We start from the raw sequence: 8,411 nt of genomic DNA, 5'->3' as shown, positions 1-8,411 counted from the left end.
GCAAGTTAGTGAAACACGCCCGGCTTGAATGAAATGAAGAATTGTGCAATGGTTGGAGGCGTTGGTGAACGGGCGAGTCTTGCATGAGGTGAACGAACTAAACGATAGTTCGGGTGACTTTGCCCAAGGTTGGGCAAGGATGCACGATAGGCGCAGGAAGTGAATTTGTATAAGTGTAAAGGTGAAATTTGGGGTTTCCCTTGGATGTAAACTTGTATGTTATTCTAATGATTAACATTATTGATACGGGCAGACTCATGTTGGAGGGAGCTTCGCCTCCCATGATAATCCGTTATGCACTTGAATGGTAATGATGTTAATATGATAAATGGCATATGAATGTTTTTGCTATGTTTAAAGATGAATATGCTTAGCTGTTGAAAAATAAACTAAGTATTGAAAGTAGGCATAGTCCATGATCGTTAGTATTGTTAAAAGGAAAAGGGTTAGTGGTGCCACACCTCTTATAGTGCGGTTGGAAGAGTACCGCAAATGTAGGGGCATGATAGTGACGACCTTGCTCTCCAGAGTTCATTCAACACCTGTGTTTTGAATACAAGACAGTAGTAGCATCAAAATTAATGTGTTTGCTTCTAGAATTTGGTCCAGACTGCATGATACTACAATACATGACGGTAGTGGCATCAAAATTAATCCACAATGGTTTTGTATATTACAAGCAATTCCTGAGAAAAATGACCATTCTACATAGCAGTGTGCATCGTTTTTGAGAGTTTATTATCATCCTTGCGAATAAACCATTCTGCTTGTGCACTTCCATGGCCATTCTTAGATGGATAGCTGCGAAACAGGCCCCAACATGTTTGGTTTCTTCTTCTGGCATGTCTGCCAATCCCAGAATTGTTCCTAATTTCAAGATCACTAGACACCCACCTGTGCTGGTCACCCCAGATCGCCCTACACCACATCAATCCCTCTATCTTTCCAACCTAGACGATCAATTGGGATTAAGGTATCAAATGCAAAAAAATCTGTTCTATAGACATAAGGTAGTATACCTAGGGGGGATAATATGTGGTACAAAGGGAGGTACCCAAAGGAATAATGTAATAATGGGATGGGCCATAGTAATAAAGAAGGTGGTTAACCTGTATCATGTAAGGGACCACAAGTAGTTAGCAATAATGTGATAAGCCTGTGGTATTAGATAGATGGTATTGAGGGAACCATGGTAATGACCCATGGTATTGTATGTATGAGGCTTATATAGAGGCTAGAGACTCCCCATTGAGAGATGTCAAGGAATATTGTATGAATAGATATATGGCTTGTGGAGTGTTCTCCTTCCTTAAGGAGTGAATGTATGGTGTTTCCCTACCTTAAGGGTTTGATTAATAAAGTAAATCATTTCTATCTACTTTGATCTTGTTATTTCTTGGGTTTATTTGTGTTCTCATATATTTTCAGATCAGATCCATAACAAGTGGTATCAGAGTACTTTCTTGGGCAAAGCAGAGAATTTTTTATTTATTTATTATTTTTTGTAGAAATTTTTTGGGTCGGAAAGTTTGCAGATCATATCTGTACGTTTTGGTGAAAAATATGTAGAATCTAATTGCAGATCTGGATGTTTCATGAAAAGATACCCAATTAAAAAAAAAATCAGTCAAATCAAAGTCTGAATGAGAGAGATATCACTGATTTAAAATCAACTGTTTTTTTAGAAAAATTTTGGTGACGGCAGGACAGTTGTTGTGCGGATATGAAATTCCAGTGCCTAGGTCAGGATTTCTACCAGATGGGAAGATGTAGAATGGTTGTTCCATTTCTGAAAAAAAATTCATAATATAGATTCTGAGCAATATTGATGGAATTGTGGCCATTTCAAATTTTCACCAAGTAAGCAATTTGTTTTACAAACCCTGTTCATGGCTTATAATAGTAAGTTTTTTAAAGGAAAGGATGATTGAACTTCTATTGAAAATTTTATAGCATATCATAAGTTGGACTGTCCAGGGTGTTGGAAGGACAAAATAGGGTCTTATTTTAGAAATGACGTTGTTATATGGTGGGAATCACTTGACAGTGAGTTTCTGAAGTAATGTAGCACTGATGTAATAGAAGAACTATTTTTGGATGAGTGGTCTCATACTAGAAAAGAGAAAAGTACAAAACCTAGCAAACATTTTATTTGTATAGGAAAGAAGGAAATCAAGAAAACTAAATGGTTAATTTCTGCTAGTATCTCCTTATTGCAGGTTCATGGATTGATTCAGAAGGAGAAGATAATTGTGTCTATAAATCCTAGTTGCAAGCAAAATCTCATAAATGTCAATTTGGAAAAAAATTTGTAAGTTCCAGCAAAACACATTGAAAACACAGAGGTTAATGATGAGGATGTGCAAGTTTATAAATATTTGAAGCTTTTGATGGATAAGTATGTGTTTCATTGTGATATTTATACTTCAAATATCGATAACATGGAGGTTGTTTTAGGATATCCTTGGATGGAATCTGTGGGTACTGTCAATATTAATGTGTAGAAGAAATTCCTGAAGCTGTGGTATAAAAAGAAGAAAATTACATTGCATGATATTTCCATTAAGACCCAAGCAGAGACTATGGAGGCAGAAGCACAAAGCTCTAATGACACTTACACATCATATGATGAGCCATTGATGGTCGACAATCAAACACAAATAGAGGCTGAAGTAGAAAAGGTTACAGGTACTGATACATCAGATGAGGACTCAGTGGTTGAAGTAATATTGGAAGATAAGAAACCACAACAGGCACCACAACATGTACCAGATAACAATCAGGCTCCATTAGGTGGTAAATTAAAGAAAGATACATTGTTGGTTAAAACTTCAGCATATCACCACCCACATCACCCAGCAAGAAAACAACTAACAAGATGGCAACAAATTAGCTACAAGGAAAACAGCCCCGACATGGCATATAGAGAGAGGCGACGATCCACCTACTCTACATCAACATAGAAGAGCTACGAGGATCAACTTCCATCTCAGGCGAGCGAGGCACCAGCTAGATCAAGAGTTCACCTTTCTCTTGGATGGCTAGATGCACATGCATGGTACCAATGGACTACTCTTTTGACTAGATCTTATTATTTGTGTTCTTCCCATGTTTTGGGGATGAAATATGTTAAAGGGGGTGGAATGTAGTATACCTAGGGGGGTTATATGGGGTACAAATGGAGGTACCCAAGGGAATAATGTAATAATGGGATGGACCATACTAATAAATAAGGTGGTTAATTCGTATCATGTAAGGGACCACAAGTAGTTAGCAATAATGTAATAAGCCCATGGTATTAGATAGATGGTATTGAGGGAACCATGGTAATGACCCATGGTATTGTATGTAAGAGGTCTATATAGAGGCTAGAGACTCCCCATTGAGAGATGTCAAGGAATATTGTATGAACAGGCATATGGCTTATAGAGTGTTCTCCTTCCTTAACGAGTGAATGTATGGTGTTTCCCTACCTTAAGGGTTTGATTAATAAAGTAAATCATTTCTATCTACTTCGATCATGTTATTTCATGGGTTTATTTATGTTCCCATATATTTTCATATCAGATCCATAACATGGTGAAACATGCCCGGGTCGAACGAAATGAGGAATCGTGTGACGATTGAAAGTGTTTATGAACGGGTGAGCCATGCACGAGGCGAACGATGTGAACGACAATTTAGGCAACTTTGCCCAAGGTTGGGCAAGGCTACATGACAGGTGCAAGGAGTGAATTTGTACAAGTGTAAAGGTGAAATTTGGAGTTTCCCTTGGATGTAAACTTGTATTTAATTATGAAGATTAACATTATTGATACGGATAGACTCATATAGCAGGGAGTTTCCCCTCCCATGATAATCCGTTGTGCAGTTGAATGGTAATGATGTTAATATGATAAATGGTATATGAATGTTTCTGCTGTGTTTAAAGATGAATATGCTTAGCTGTTGAAAAATAAACTAAGTATTGAAAGTAAGCATAGTCCACGATCATTAGTATTGTTAAAAAGAAAGGGCTTAGTGGTGTCGCACCTTCTACAATGTGGTTGGAAGAGTATCGCTAGTGTAGGGGCGTAACAGTGACGACCCTGCTCTCCAGATTTCATTCAACACCTGCATTTTGAATACAGGATAGAAATAGCGTCAAAATTAATGTGTTTGCCTCTGGAATCTGGTCTAGACTGCATGATACTACAATACACTATAGTAGTGGTGTCAAAATTAATCCACAATGATTTTGTATATTATAGGCAATGCTCGAGAAAAATGACCATTCTACACAGCAGTGCGCATCGTTTTGAGAGTTTATTATCATCCCTACGAATAAACCATTCTGGTAGTGCACTTCCATGGCCATTCTCAGAAGGACAGCTATGAAACGGGCCACAACGCGCTTGGTTTCTTCATCTGGCATGTCTGTTGATCCCAGAACCGTTCCTAATTTCAAGATCACCAGACACCCACCTGTGCTAGTCACCCCAGATCACCCTACACCACACCAATCCCTATTATCTTTCCAACCTAGACGATCAATTGGGATTAAGGTATAAAATGCCAAAAATTCTATTCTATAGACAACTCATCTAAGAAGAATGTAGACGATCCAGTCAGAATTATCAAGGAGGCTCTGGCAAAGGTTCTGGTGCATTACCATCCTTTTGCTGGAAGATTAAGAGATGCAGATAATGGTAAAATCACTGTGGACTACACTGGTGAAGGGATTCTTTTCGTAGAAGCTAACGTCGATATTTCATTAGAAGACCTTGGAGATCTGTATCCGCCTATTCCTCATGGAGATGAATTTATCACTAATGTTTCGGGATCGGAAAACATCACAGACACATCATTGTTGTTGATTCAGGTTTGTAATATTCACAAATAAGATGATAATTTGTAGAGTCCATCATCCAGTAGGTGGTTTAGGCACCGTACGAATTTCATAGAATTTTTGTTACCGTATCAATTTCGAGGTAACACATCTCAGATGTGGAGGGTTCGTATTGGGTTTGCACCCCAATCACTACATGAGTGATGGTGTTGGTATCGTCCAATTCGTTAATGGTATGGCTGAAATGGCAAGAAGGGCCGTGAGACCCCCGGTTGCTCTGGTTTGGAAGAGAGAAATCCTTCGTCCCAGAGTGAAGCCTATAGTGAAATTTTCCCACGATGAATATGACGAAGCGATAATGCACAAATAGTTGCGTCCACTAAGGAAATTTTTTTCCTTTGGTTCAAGAGGAATGGAGGCCTTAAAACGACAGATAGAAGGTAGCGGTAAATGCATGACATTCGAAGCGTTATCTGCCTACTTGTGGCGATTGCAAACAAAGGCTCTGAATCTCCCAGATGAACAAGACTCAAGATTATTGTTTCCTATGAACTGTCGTTCTCGATTTCGGCCGCATCTCCCTGATGGTTACTATGGCAATGCAATATTTTGCGACTGCTCTAACACAAAAGCCCGGAATCTAACTGACCAGCCGCTATCTTTCGTTGTGGAGTTAGTAAGCGAAGGCAAGAGAAGGTTAGACGAAGAATACATGCGATCTGTGATCGATTTCCTGCAAGTGAAGTGAGGCCCACATTTGACAATACGAGGTTCTTATATTCTTATGGATCTTTCCAAAGTTGGATACCAGCAGGCGGATTTCGGGTGGGGGGAAGCCGTATATGAAGGTTTTTCGTTATGTGCAATACCTGCAACGCCGTTTCTCTCCGTTCCTTTAATCAAAGTCTTCCAAGAAATTGTAGTTCCTGTTTGTCTGCCCTCTGTTGTAATGGAAACTTTCGAAGAAATTGTGTATAACACCATAAACTAGAATACCCACGAAGCGGATATTGTTCACACAAGAATAGAAGACAGAACCGGTGAAAATCCAGTGAATCACTTTTTTGGTATATTCCATGACTGCAGCAGGTTAAATGAAATTCAAAAGAGTTTCTGGAGTTTCCATACAGTTATTTTATTTTAGCCCAAGCTGCTAGGACTGAAAATATTTTTCATAAATTCATTTCCTTAATTATATTTAAGGAAAATGCTCAATATTTCAACGTACATTATAAATTAGGGAAAATGCTCAATATTTCTATTTTTACTAGATTTTAAAATACTTTTTTATTTTTATTTTTTTATTGGCTTAACTTTTAATATTTGTGAATTCATTTAAAAATAAAAATAAAACTATTTTTGTGATAGTAAGTATAGTGACACTCATACGTTACTGCTCTGCCTAATAATATCACAATTGTCCTTGTTGCAAGTATTTTACTTGAGCGGAGTAGCAAATGGGGTTCTAAGGGGGTTTGGGAGAAAGGCTAAACAAATCTCCTAGGGAAGTTTTCTTTACGTAGAGAAAACTTCCCCAACATAATGAAAGATCATTTTTGTTAGTCTTTTAAGCTCACTTTATATCATATCTAAAAGATAAAGACCACTGGATGTGTAGATTGGGACGTGTGATTTGGATTGTAGTCAAAGTAATTTTAATAATGATTTCATCTCCACAAGAACTGGTGTTTTGCGAGGGGAACGTTAGTTCATGATCCTGTTGGGAATTTCTAATGATTCCAAACAAAAACGAACAAAATAGAGAAATGCTCTGTTTTAACACAGCAGAAACTAAAATTGTTTTCTGGGAAGAACAGAGTGTTTCACATGCACAATAAAACTTTGTATTCATTAATAAAACAACTGCTGTTACAAAAGGGATCTTCCTCTCTCAGAGGGATTACAACCAGAGAACGTTTCAGTTCCACAAAAAAATTACTCTATCTTCTCCTGAAAAATACTCTGTCTCAGCTGCAAATTTTTCATTCACGCTGCTGCTTTACAAAACAAAACTTACAAAACAAAACTCTGTTACATATATTTACACTGCTGCGCAAAAATTTCTTCACATGTTCGCTGCTACGTGCTTCCCTTACATTACATATGCAATGAACAACAACACTTTACATTCAACCTGCTGTAAAAAAAATCTTCTTACATTCGTTGCAGCGAGTTTTTCCCTTTACATATTCATATGTTCAATGAACAACAACAAAACAAAAATGATATTACATATTTCTTGTGCCATACTCCCGTAAATAAAAAACAATAAAATCTAAGACTTTACCTACAATTACGACCACAGTAAAATTTTTATTAAATGCCTTACTGATAAACTTGGCGGTCAAACAAAAAATTTCACTTCACGTCAAGTCATAAATTACTCCATGGTGCAGGCCTGTACACAACCGTTGATTTCATCGGACGGTTGACAATCAATATTGCATGGTCCATTCTTATGAACTTTAATCTCTAGGGAAAAAGATGTTTTGGAAATCTGATGTGGACACACGTCAGATGGTGAATATGATCGCTGTCATTTGAGAAAAACCACCAACTCGTGAAAAGTGGTGCGGGAAGACTGGCGATTTTCTGGAAACAATAACGCGACAGGGGAAATGAACATTTCAACACTCCCCTTTAATTTCAACTGCTGGGTTATCAGTCATACACAGACATTTCCTCAAAAATTCAAAACTTTTTTTCCCTAATGGTTTGGTCAGAATGTCTTCAACCTGCTCCTAAGTTCTGCAGTGTAATAAAACAATTTCTCCATTGTTTACCAATTCCATGATGTAATGAAACTTTGTGTTAATGTGTTTCGTTCTCTTATGAAACACAGAATTATTGGATAATGCAATAGCTGAGCTATTGTCACAAAAAATCACAGTTCCTTTTGTTTTCTCTTGGCATAAGCTCCTTAACATCCTTCTCATCCAAATTGCCTAACATGTTGTTGCTGTAGCTGCCACATATTCTGCCTTTGCTCTAGACAATGCTACAATAGGCTGTTTTTTAGAAGCTCATGAAATGGCTCCTGAACCCATGTCAAAAACATAACCGGATGTGCTTTTCCAATCATCTATACTTCCAACCCAATCACTATCACTGTGTCCAATTAAATCTGAACATTCTGAAGTAGTATATAAAATGTCAAACCTTTTAGTACCTTTAACATACTTTACAATCATTTTCGCTGCTTGCCAATGTGCTTCTTTTAGCCTCTCCATGAATCTGGAAATTAAACTAACAGCATACATTATATCCAGCCTAGTTGCAGTCAAATAAATGAGGCTCCCAACTATGCTCTTGTATAAACTAGGATCAAATTCCTTGTTGTTGTCCTCTTTGCTGAGTTTTAATCCTATCACTGTGAGAGTGATTGCTGCTTTTCTCTCCTACATATTAAATCTTTCCAACACTTAATTAACATATTTTGCTTGTGAGATAAAAATCTCATTTCCATTTTATTCTACTTCTATTCCTAAGAGGTATCTCAACAAACCCATGTCAGTCATTTCAAATTCTTCTTTCATGACTGTTTTGAAGTTTTCAATAAGATAATCAGCATTACCTGTGAAAA

The 8,411-nt window shown here is 37.4% G+C and overlaps 1 pseudogene; it reads left to right on the top strand.

The window, feature by feature from the left end:
* Positions 1-779: 779 nt before the first annotated feature.
* On the top strand, positions 780-5,819 carry LOC149175730 (benzyl alcohol O-benzoyltransferase-like; annotated as a pseudogene).
* The last annotated feature ends 2,592 nt before the right edge of the window (positions 5,820-8,411 follow it).

This window comes from Pinus tabuliformis, chromosome 4_1 (assembly GCF_031772625.1).
Source record: "Pinus tabuliformis cultivar Carrire ecotype Pingquan chromosome 4_1, CPIR1, whole genome shotgun sequence".
Lineage (NCBI taxonomy): Eukaryota > Viridiplantae > Streptophyta > Pinopsida > Pinales > Pinaceae > Pinus > Pinus tabuliformis.
Note: the sequence above shows the minus strand (reverse complement) of the source record. Positions and strands in the feature narration are given on the sequence as shown.